Source organism: Lolium rigidum, chromosome 1, assembly GCF_022539505.1.
Source record: "Lolium rigidum isolate FL_2022 chromosome 1, APGP_CSIRO_Lrig_0.1, whole genome shotgun sequence".
Taxonomy (NCBI): Eukaryota; Viridiplantae; Streptophyta; class Magnoliopsida; order Poales; family Poaceae; genus Lolium; species Lolium rigidum.
In genome coordinates, this window is record NC_061508.1 from 63,844,465 (window position 1) to 63,856,882 (window position 12,418).

The window sequence follows — 12,418 nt, forward strand, 5'->3', positions numbered from 1 at the left end:
ACATGACGCTGTCACGTTTAGCAGCACCGCCGCTGGTCGCGCCGCCTTGCAGCCACCGCCGTAGACGGGCGCGTCGCCTTGCAGCACCACCATTGTCGGTCGCACAGCCTTGCAACACCACCACCGCCGTTCGCAGCGCTGCCGCATGTTGCGCCGCCTTGCAGCACCACCGCCGTCGGTCGCAGCATCCGCCTTGCAGCAGCGTCGCCGCCTTGCAGCCACCACCGTCACCGGGCGCCCCGCCTTGCAGCACCGCCATTGCCGGTTGCGCAGCCTTGCACCACCACCGCCGGTCGCAGCGCTGCCGCCAGTCGCGCCGCCTTGGAGCACCGCTGCCGCCAGTCGCAGCATCCGCCTTGCAGCAGCGCCGCCGCCTGTTGCACCCCCTTGCAGCACCAACGCCGCCGGTCGCAGCATCCGCCTTGCAGCACCGCCGCCGCCTTGCAGCACCGCCGGTCGCAACATCTGTCTTGCAACACCGCCACTGCCGGTCACATCATCCGCCACGGTAGCATCAACAACCTTCATTGGCAGCAGCCCCGCCCAACAATGGTAGCACAACCACTCTTCCATGGAAGCACCAACACCGGTTGCAGCATCGCCTACCGCCGATGCCAGCATCGACGAACTTCATTGGTAGCGCAGCCGTGGTAGCACTCGATCGACATCACCGACATCGTTGATGGCAGCACCTATTACGGCCGATGGAAGCAACTACGACCACCGCTGGCAGCATGACATGGCCGCCTTTTGCAGCACTAGGCGTGGATGCTTGCGACTGCAGAGTCGTCGGTGGTGCCAAGATTGAAGCAGTAGCGGATGCCATTATAGGTATGGAGTCAGGGCCTACGTCGCTGGGGATGGAGGCGTGCAGTGATCGTGGGGGATGGAGGCAGCGACGCGTGGATGGAGGCGGCGGCCGTCGCGGGGAAGGAAGCAGTGACGCGCTCCGTCATGGCCGGCCGTTGCGGGGAAAGGAGGAGGCGACGCGCGGGACGGAAGCGGCGGCCTTCGCGGCTAATGGAGCCGGCACCGCGCGAGATGGTCGCATGCGGCCGTCGCACGGTAGGAGGCGGCGGCGCACTCCATCGAGGATGGCCGTCGCTGGGAAAGGAGGCGGCGGCGCGCTCCGTTGAGGCCGGTCCTCACGGGTAGAGGAGGAGGCAGCGGCGCTCTACGTAGTTGCCGGCCATCGCTCCCAAAAAAATTTGGTGGCCGCCGGAGCCGGGGCAGCTCACGTCGCGCAGAAGAATGGAGGGCGGCGGTTTTTGGTGGCCGCCGGAGCCGGGGCAGCTCACGTCGCGCAGAAGAATTCTGGTTCACGGGAGGATAAGGAGAAACGGGAGGTGGAGACGTGTTGAGGGTGGAGTCCATGTGGACACGCGTCGCAACGCCAAGACGGAGGCTGCGGGAGGCTGTGCCTCCGAAGGATTCAAAGCATTTTCCCTTCTAAATCTGCTTGGTTTCCTTGTCTAGTTTGCTCTCTTGCTTGGTCCATGTCGTTGCACGCCTGATCACCACAAACAACTGCATCAGAAAACAAAAACAAAAAAAAATTGAGTGGCTAGCCCAGAACATGGCTCCATTGATTTAACTCAACAAGTACAGCCAAAGAGATCTATATGATGAATATATAGCAGGTACTTCGCACACAAATATCTGAAATATAGAAAGAATTGGACACCTTTAGTGCAGAGGGAGATGTTTCTACATGAATATGACACACTAAGTTAGCAACACCACCTTTTTCCAACCCAAAGACGTGCACACACTTTGTAAGGTATGAGTATCAACTGAACACAAGATTGTAGCCAGCACGTTTCAGAAGGCCGCTTATGCTCCTCAGGGTCAGGATCGTCTCCCACAACAGCAATGATTTTACCATCAGCTAAATGATGTGTGCTGCATGAAAGAAAAGAGAGGAGAAAAACATGCTCAGGGTGCTCCCCCTCACCTCATGGAAGACAAAAATGCTTTGACCAAAAAAGAGAGGAGCTAAATGATTTTTGTTTTTTATTCTATGAGCACCATGTTAAAGATATTGAAACTTGAACGGCTGTGTGCATCTTAACTATGCAGAGATTGGACGTAATGCTTAATTTTTTTGAGTAATAAAGCACCTTTATCGAAAAAAATTAGTAGATTCTCAATTCCCAGAAACAAAAGGAATTATTTTAGCATGGACAATAAATTACCTTGGTTTCTCAAATATCTCCAATTAATAATTCCTTCCGTCGTCATGTGTTGACCGGCAACAATAGCTTATTCCTTCATGGTCCAAAAACTGCATTCCTCAAGACAATTATTAAATTGTAAGTGGCTGTAGTCAGAGATGGAATGCAAGGTTAAAAATGAAGAGAAGTTGCCTTGCAAATTAGTTCTCCATTAAATTTTTTTTTCCGAGAGCACGCGCAAAGCGTGCCTTATCTTTATAGAAGGAAGAAACAAAGCATGTACAAGAGCGCACAAAAGTGCAGAGACACACACACACCCCCCCGTTCTCCATTAATTCCACCAGCAAACAACAGGTTACTCTTCACTGCCAATGTGGTTGCTCTGATAAAAGCCCTCGTAGAAATTCCCCTGGTGCTTCTGAAGTCAAAGCACAACATATATGCATTTTCTCACAACAATGTTTTTAAATATACAAGCATCGATAATCAAAATGCAAGTTTAAACAAACACTTGACAGAGATATTTGTTGTACCTAAAAAATGGTGCAACATGTCCATGAAAATCAATGACTTCGTGCTTTTCAGAAGTCAGTGGTGGCCAACGAATCGTAGGAAAGTATGACATAAAATACACAACAATACATCATGGCATGTCCTTGCCCATAGTAAATTTCTCAGCTGTAGAGCAGTCCCATCAAGGTCGGTTGCAATATCAATGTACGATATATCCCCTCGCCCCAATTCTCACACGAGACAAACTCCATGCGTCGCAAGTGTCAATCTGAAAAGCAGCGAGAGGCCACGCTGAACTTTGATTAATAAAAGTAAAAAAGATGTCATTTGAGTGATTAAGATCCAAAACATGATTGCAGCCAAGTAGAAAGACAAACCTAAGCAACGAGAGATGGAAGTACTGAGGAAAGACTCAAAGACAGGTGCTCTGTCAACATATTTATATCAACCCGAAGGGAAAACTAGCAGTAACGCTCCAATTAATCACATGATGGAGAATAATTACAGGAATAATGAATGGGTCAAAATTACCACCATAAATCCATCATTACGGCGCCGGTAGAGAGAGTTAACTCGTCTAGAAGGAGAACCGTTCTTCCGATTCCAACGATGGACCTGGTCTTCGAACGGGAAGGAGAACCATTTTCCGATTCCGATGATGACGGGCCTCGTAACCCTTCTTCCAAATCCAATGATGCCCATGCTGACGGAGACCACTCGACGGTCTGCACGGAAATGAAACTTGGCTGGTGTCGAGAAGATACAAAATTGGTCAATGATACTCAAGAAATTCGGCTCAAATAGAACTAAAACTGCTAAGATGGGGGAATTCGTAACCTAAACTCGTTGTCCAGCTGGGAGTGGTAGTCGGCGGCGCAGGTAGAGGGGAACGACGGTGCTGGCGGGGGCGGATTGCCCGGTAGAGGGGGATTTTTTTGACCAAGGAAAAAATAGATTTTTTTTACTAGGGGCAGAGGAGGATTCGTGGCGCAACCGTGTGAAGCAGAACGGAGAAGATAATATAGGACCTAGACATGAGATACTTGTATGAAGCCCAAAACATATAGGCCCATTAAACAGTTTTGGGTCCAATCAATGTGTTGTGTCCTAACACAATGCCAGGAGTAGCGGCCCTAGAGTGAAAACGAGCCTTTAGAACAAAGAGAGGCCTTTTTAACGGGATCAGTAAAAGAGCCAGTTCGGGATTGTAAAGCAATTCGGTTAAAAACTTTCTAGACCATTAGATTGTCATATTGGACGGCTAGGAATATCAAATCACTGTGGATAGACAAAAGTTGGCCTTAGTGATCCGACGGTGCCGAGTGGAATGGCCGTCGCTCAATGGATAAATGTTACTCTAGGGATAACAGGCTGATCTTCCCCAAGAGTCCACATTGACAGGAAGGTTTGGCACCTCGATGTCGGCTCATCGCCACCTGGAGCTGTAGGTGGTTCCAAGGGTTGGGCTGTTCGCCCATTAATGTGGTACGTGAGCTGGGTTCAGAACGTCGTGAGATAGTTCGGTCCATATCTAGCGTGGGCATTAGAGCACTGAGAGGATCTTTTCCTAGTACGAGAGGAAGCAAAAAGACAAACCTAAGCAACGAGAGATGGAAGTTTCTTAGGAAAGAATCAAAGACAGAGTGCTATGTCAACATATTTATATTAACGCGAAGGGAGAACTAACAATAATGCTCCAATTAATCACATGATGGAGAATAATTACAGTAATAATGAATGGGTCAAAATTACCACCATAAATCTATCATTACAGCGCCGCCAGATAGAGTTAACTCGTCTAGAAGGAGAACCGTTCATCCGATTCCAACGATGGGCCTGGTCTTCGCACGGGAAGGAGAACCATTATCGTATTCCGATGATGACGGCCTCGTAACCGCTCTTCCAAATCCTATGATGCATGTGCTGATGGAGACCACACGATGGTCTGCACGGAAATCAAACTTGGCTGGTGTCGTAGCCTGAGAAGATACAAAATTGCTCAATGATACTCTAGAAATTCGGCTTAAATAAAACTAAAAACTCTAAGATAGGGGAATTCGTAACCTAAACTCGTTGTCCAGCTGGGAGTGGTAGTCCGCGGCGCAGGCATAGGGGAACGACGGTGTGGGCGGGGCGGATTCCCTAGCAGAGGAGGATTCGCGGCGCAGCCGTGTGAAGCAGAACGAAGAAGATAATAAAGGACCTTTTTTCACCACCGGACGTGAGATATTTGTTTTAAGCCCAAAACATATAGAACCATTAAACCGTTTCGGGTCCAATATGTCCTAACACAATGCCAGGTGTAGCGAACCTAGAATGAAAAGAAGCCTTTTTTTTTTTTTTTTGAAGCTGTAGATAAAGAGAGGCCTTTTTAACGGGATCAGTAAAAGGGCCAGTTCGGGATAGTAAAGCAATTGGGTTAAACACGTTCTAGACCGTTAGATTAACAAATTGTACGGCCAGGAACATCAAATCACTATGGAGAGGTTCAGCTGGTTCCATTTTAGTGCTACTTAATATTTATGCTTACTAGTTGAATGCCCGTGCGTTGCTACAGTCTGATAGGTTTAGACATGATATATTGGTTAAAATATTTTTAATTAATTCTTCCGTCTAAGAATAACTGACTCAGATTTGTGCAAGTTTAGACAAATCCGAGTCAGTTAGTTTTTTCGGACAGAGGAATTTTTTTGGGACAGGGACCTTTCCTGCGCAGCTTAGGTGGAAGGCGAAGAAGGCCCCCTTCCGGGGGGGCCCGAGCCATCAGTGAGATACCACTCTGGAAGAGCTCGGATTCTAACCTTGTGTCAGACCCGCGGGCCAAGCATAATGTCCATCTGAACATAATGGCGTTCTTAAATTTCGCTGGTCAACCATTTGCTAATTTGACTATAATTTGTGCTTATAATGTCCACAAACTTTATTCAAATATATATGAAATGGAAGAGATTTGCAACAGGAATACATCAGTTCAACTTAAACATTCTAACATATATTTTGGTACATATTTGTGGTTGTAGTCCTGCGTGCAGAAAAAAACAAGCCTTATATTTTGGACACAGTGAGTACTTGCATTATGGCTCTGTTGCAACCATTATCGCCCTTCGTCTACTTGCTCCCGATGACTATCATCTCAACCTTTTCAAATTTCTTCTCTCCCGCACATTTAAATAATTCACATAAAAAGATGCATACTCATGCCTGCCTAGGTTTTGCCAATTGCGACCTCAATGCCCATCCCTTTTATTTTACTACATCAGTCAAATTTGAGCCTTGCTTGTGAATATATATGATATTCCCTTATCCTTGTAAAGATAATTGGTTTAGTGAATTAATGCAAGACACAAGAAAATCCTCGTTCCATGAATCAAATATGTGAAAAATAGAAGCGACGAGACCATTAGTAGATTAGTGCATGAAATACGTAACAAAAACATGGAAATGCGAGCAAATAATCGGTGCAAATGGGTTGCACAAGGGTATCACATCTATCACCACAGGCTCAAAGCTTATTATGCAACATGTGTCGACACCTTTTTTTTTTTTTGAATAACAACAGGAGAACTGTTATATTCATCGCAATAGAGGAGAAGGTCAAGACGACCGGTTGACCCAGTTTATGAGGAAAACCGGGCCCAAAAACCGTACAAAACGACTCCATTTTTGAGGAAAAAGGGGCCAGAAAACCGCACAAACAACAGAGCCTCGTCGCCCACACGACACAAAGCCACCATTGCACAAACAAACACATCCGTGCCCGGAGCCGCCACTCCGGCTTCCCCTGCTCGGTTACGAGCCGCAACGCCGCACGGACTAGACGCCTCGTAGCCCAGGCTACACTAGACGACCATCCGCAGACCACGAACGTCGCGCCAAAAAGATCCGGGGCCGCCGCCCCGGCGTGCCAGCCGACCGATCGTTTGATCGCGCCGACCGGGCCGACGGACTCGCTACCCACGTAGCACAAGCACGCCACCCTTGCCTTGCTAGACCACGACCACACCCCATATGCCCGTAGTTGCAAGGCCGTTCGAGGCCGCCGCCTCGACGCACCATCCACCGTCCGGAGCCGCTGCCCCGGCTTCCACCATCTTCGGCCGCAAGGCAACCATGCCTAGTTGACGCAAACCTACCACACCACAGGTGTTGGGCCTCCAAAGGCGGCGCCTTCAAGAAGGTAGCGGCATAGATGTCGCTGTCGCCCGCTCCCGAGGAGCTTAGATTTTCACCAGGAGAACGCCAGACACCCGCGACGGCAGGAGATGTAGCTCACGAAGACGCCTTCAAGAAGGAGTACGGCTCCCGTGGGCACCGTCATCATCGGCACCTACACAGAACAGGTGCTAAGCTTTCGCCTGGCATGCCATCTCCGCCCGTCAAGCCCACTTGAAGCTCGGGTAGAAGGAGAACAACCAACAAAACATGGGACCTTGCCGCCAACCACCAAACGCCCACACCCGATGCAGAGCGAAGAGCAGCACCTCACTCCGCATCCAACAACTGCCGGAGCACCAGAACAGGACGGGAGCCGTCGAAGATCAGGTCACCAGCCGCCGCGCCGTCGAGCAACCGCACCATGGGCCCGCAGAGGCCCAGATCGGCCCTGCCCACAGCGACCCCGACGCCTCCACCGCGCTAAGGATCCCTCTGGCCACCAGCGCGCTTGCGCATCTACGAGCGGAGCCAGAGCCGCGCCCAACCCCGCCGGCCGCAGCCGCCGCATCCCGAGGCCGCTCGCCCGTCGCCGATCTAAAGTCGCCCGCTCGCTTGAGCGCGCCCGACGCTCGCTCGCTTGAGCGCCGCCGGCCACAGCCGCACCAACGCTCGCTTGAGCGCGGCCGTCCACGACGCAGCAGCCGAAGCCCCACGCCGCCCTGCGCCAAGACCAGGCGCCGGCCCGCGCCTCCGGCCGACGAAACTGCCCCGCGCAGCCCGCCGCTGGAGCGGGGAAGGAGATCCCGCCGCCGCCCACGCCGCGCGGGCTTTGCCCGGCGACGCTTGCCGGCGGCGGCGAGGGAGGAAGGTGGAGGCGGAGCTTCTCCCGCGACGGCTAGCTAGGTTTGCGCCCAGGTCGCTCGCGGGGAGCGACCGAGGCGCCCCGTTTCCTCGACACCTACATAAATCGTTTCATCAATCGATGCCATCTAGGGAAGATTCAGCATTCACTATATGGAAGCGCAATTCATCGATCCACGCGAGAAATAAAAGAATTAATCTTCTCATCCTGAAATAAGCATTTCTTGTACTGTTTGAAAAACTGATGTTCTCTATCCCGTTTTCCTTTCTGTTATAAAACGATTCATGCATCATCCAATATATCAATAACAGTAGACCATTTTGAGTACCGTTCTACTATAATACTAACTTGTGGACTAAAAAATAAAACCACAGCCAAAGATTTTGTTATTCACCTCTGCTCTCAGATTGAAAGGAAGTTGGATCTGTTTTTATTATTCCAGGTGCTCAGTGACTCAAATGACTGTCAAAAGATAGAGCAAATAAAAAATTAATTTAGTGAGGGTTAGATAAAATATAATAGACTTTAGAGCAGAAAAATAGCTATTACGTTCAGTCTGTCCCAGCCCCAGCAAAATCTAAAAAAGTAAAGAGCTTTGATCAATACAATTCCTTCTTTGCATATGCCGTTTACGGAATTTGGACAGCATGGCCTCCCGGTCAACTGAGTATTGCCGCGATTCGAAGTTCATTTTCCTCAATGATGCCCGTTCCTGTGATGAAATCGCCAAAATATCATCAAACTATATCTAAACAGAGCGAGGGAAATTCAGAATTGAAAGCCAACCAGTATTTGAAGTTCAGCCAAAACATACACCGTGATGTTTTTTTTGTTTTGTCAAAAGCATCTGAATATTGTCTGTTAACTCTTTCAATTTAGTGAATTGCCTGCTGGCAGGCGTGAAGTACAACACATATTTTCAGGTTGTAATAATCTTGTACTAAAATTGCAGTAATGCACGGTGATGATAATTAACACTTCATATATTTTATCCTGAACAAAAAAACTTGATTGTCCGTGCAACAAGTTGTGTCACTCTCCCGGCATTGAAAGAGTTGCTGCTTCAGGACTGAAAATATTGTTGCGCTCCTTGAAGAATTGCATGCTCTGTCCTCCCTCCAACTCCTACAGATATTAAATTGTCCCGAGATTCAGTCGTTGCCATATAATTATCCGAAAATTTATAGCAAATTTAATTACATTGCATAGATTCATCTCTCTTTGGTATAGGTAGCTAGCTAGCAGCAAACCATATGACCAACCACAATTTTTAAAGTACTGCCATTCCTAATCAATCGCACATGTACCAAATTAACGGTGGGAACAGTGATAATAAATTCAAACAAATTTCTACAGAGATCAGTAGTATCAACCATGCTAAATTTCTCAAATGAATTTTTTTTCGATAAAGGATGTTTTATTACTTGTGATAAGAAATTATATCCAGCCTCTGCATAACCAGGATGCACACAGTTGTTCAAGTGTCTGGAACGAACAATATATGAAAAAAGGCGAAATACATATCGAGACGATGAATTATATAACGCCTAAGGAGAGGATGGAGCTTCAATCCGTAGACTATGCTGCCACCCATGTAGGGAAAAATTATCACTCGCCGTAGCCTCCAACCGTGTACAGACCTCCGTAAATAGGTCTCGGTTCTCCGCCCGCTGAAGAGGTAACCATGAACGGAGAATACCTGTACATCTGTAGATGACCTGCAACAAAGAACAGTTTTTATCGTTAAAAATCTTGTCATTTCTACTTAGCCAAAGCGCCCAGATAACTGCTAGCGCCCCCACCCTAAGAAGCAACTTAAACCTTGAATCAACACCGTGAAGCCAATTGCCAAAGACATTTGCCACACTAGTCGGGGGATACAGGGTAGACGCTACTTGGATGACTGACCATATAGATCTCGCAAAACTGCACTGGAAGAATAGGTGTTTGATGGTTTCATCATGATAACAGAAAACACACCGTGAACTTCCGTGCCAATTCCGCTTAACAAGATTATCTTTAGTAAGAATAACTCCTCGACGAAGGTACCATCCAAAAATCTTAATTTTTAATGGTATCTTTATCTTCCAAATTTTCTTATTATTATCAACTGGTAAATCAGAATGAAGGATTGCATTGTATAAAGATTTAACTGAGAAAGAGCCATCTACATGAAGATTCCATCTAAATTCATCTGGTTCAGGGGATAAGTGAATATCACCCAATCGTTGAACTAGAGTATTCCATGCTATTAGCCTTTGTCCAAGTAAAACCCGTCTGAACGTCACATTCGGTGGCGAGGTAGCCATAACTGTAGCAATGGTATCACCTTTGCGACGAACAATACTATACAAAGCAAGATATTGTTCACTCAGGGAAGCATTGTCTAGCCAAACATCTTCCTAGAACCGTATCTGTGCTCCATTCTTAATAGAAAAAGTACCATGGCGAAAGAAGATATTTTTAGTCGCCATGAGACCGGCCCAGAAGTGGGAGTCCCCGGGTTTCCAAACCACTTGGGAGAGCGTCTTCGAGCCAATATACTTTCTCCGAAGAATAGTTTGCCAAGTCCCATTCTCAGTAAGAAGCTTTAAAAGCCATTTACCTAGCAGAGCAGAATTCTTAACCTCCAGGTCATGAACTCCAAGTCCGCCTTGATCTTTGGGACTACACACTATACTCCATTTAACCAATCGATATTTCTTTTTCTCGCTGTCCCCTTGCCAAAAGAATCTGGATCGATAATAATCGAGTTTATGCAGAATTCCTTTCGGTAGAAGAAAGAATGATAACATATACAGTACCATATTTGTTAGTACCGAGTTAATGAGTACCAATCTTCCTCCTAGGGACAACAATTTGCCTTTCCAACTACTAAGGTGTTTCTGTAATCTTTCTTCCACAATCTTCCATTCAGCAAGTGTAAGTCTCCGATAGTGAATCGGAATACCCAAATACCGAATAGGAAAATGGCCTTGCCCACAACCAAATAACTCTGTATATTGAGTCATATCGTTTTGGGCATCGCCGAAACCGAACAATTCACTTTTATGGAAGTTAATTTTCAATCCCGACAACTGCTCGAAAGCTGCCAAAATTAATTTGAGATTACGAGCCTTTTCGAGATCATGATCCATAAAAAGAATTGTGTCATCGGCATATTGAAGGATAGATAAACCCCCATCAACCAGATGTGGGATCACCCTCAATTTGACCATCAGACTTGGCACGCTCTATGAGTATTGCCAACATATCTGCTACAATGTTGAATAACATCGGTGATAGCGGATCTCCTTGGCGTAACCCTTTTCGTGTCTGGAAATAGTGGCCGGTGTCATCATTGACCCTAATTTCCACGCTACCTCCGTACACAAAATCGTAAATTAGAGCACGCCACTCAGGAAAAAAACCTTTCATCCTGAGTGTCTGTTGGAGGAAAGACCATTTGACCTTATCATATGCCTTTTCGAAATCTAATTTTAAAATGACCCCATTTAGTTTCTTAGAATGCATCTCATGTACCGTCTCATGCAGAACTGCCACTCCATCAAGGATGTTCCTTCCTTGCATGAAAGCGGTCTGAGAAGGTTGGACGACATGATCCGCAACCGTATTAAGTCTAATGGTGGCCACTTTCGTGAAAATCTTGAAACTGACGTTTAAGAGGCAAATAGGTCTATATTGTTGAATCCTTTCTGCCTCATTAACCTTCGGTAACAAAATTACTTCACCAAAATTTAGACGAAATAGTTCTAGTTGTCCTGTGTGAAGATCACTGAACAATTCTAGAAGATCCAATTTAATAGTATCCTAGAAATTTTGATAAAACTCCGCTGGGAAACCATCTGGACCCGGTGCTTTATTGCATTCCATTTGGAAAATTGCCTTCTTAACCTCGTCCTCAGAATAAGGTGTGGTTAACAGGCCATTTTCTTCTGGAGAAACTTGGGGTATATCATCCGTTCGGTCCTCATTAAGGGAAAAAGAACTTTCCTCCGGAGGCCCAAACAGATCCTTATAATAATTAGTAATGTATGATTTGAGTTGCTCATGCCCTTCAATGACCCCTTCATCTTGGATGATAGAATGAATACGTCTTTTCGATGCCTTCCATTGGCTAAGCCATGAAAATATCGTGTATTCGAATCCCCTTCCAAAATGAATTGGGCCTTGGATCGTTGATACCATTTGAGTTCCTCTTCGCGAAGAAGACTCGCCATCTACGCATTGGATTGATTCTTAAGGTCAATCTCTTGCGTAGATAACGGTCTCACTTCCGCTAGGGCCTCTAGATCATCGATCACTTTTGAAAGGCGAATCTTCTCTTTTTTAAGAATACCAGCCATATGGGCAGCCCAACCCGCGAGATGTTTACGCATAGCACGCATTTTGTTATTCCATTGGATTGTTGCCCCCGACTGGTCTTTCCCACACCTTCTTAACCATCTCATGAAATCCATCTCGTTGTAACCAACCTAGTTCAAATTTGAACGGCCGTTTACAAACATGTCGAGGATTCCCAGTGGTTAGGAGGATAGGAGCATGGTCAGACAGTTTTTCAATACGTTCTAGAGCGCTGTCGTCGTGGTGAACGAGCAGATGCCATAGGATGGCTTAAGTTGGGGCCGAATGGACGTATGAGGATTCGGGGGAGGGTTTGCGATTAGATGGGAAGAACTTCCGGTTGCTCTCCTCAAGAACACAACCAAAGGCA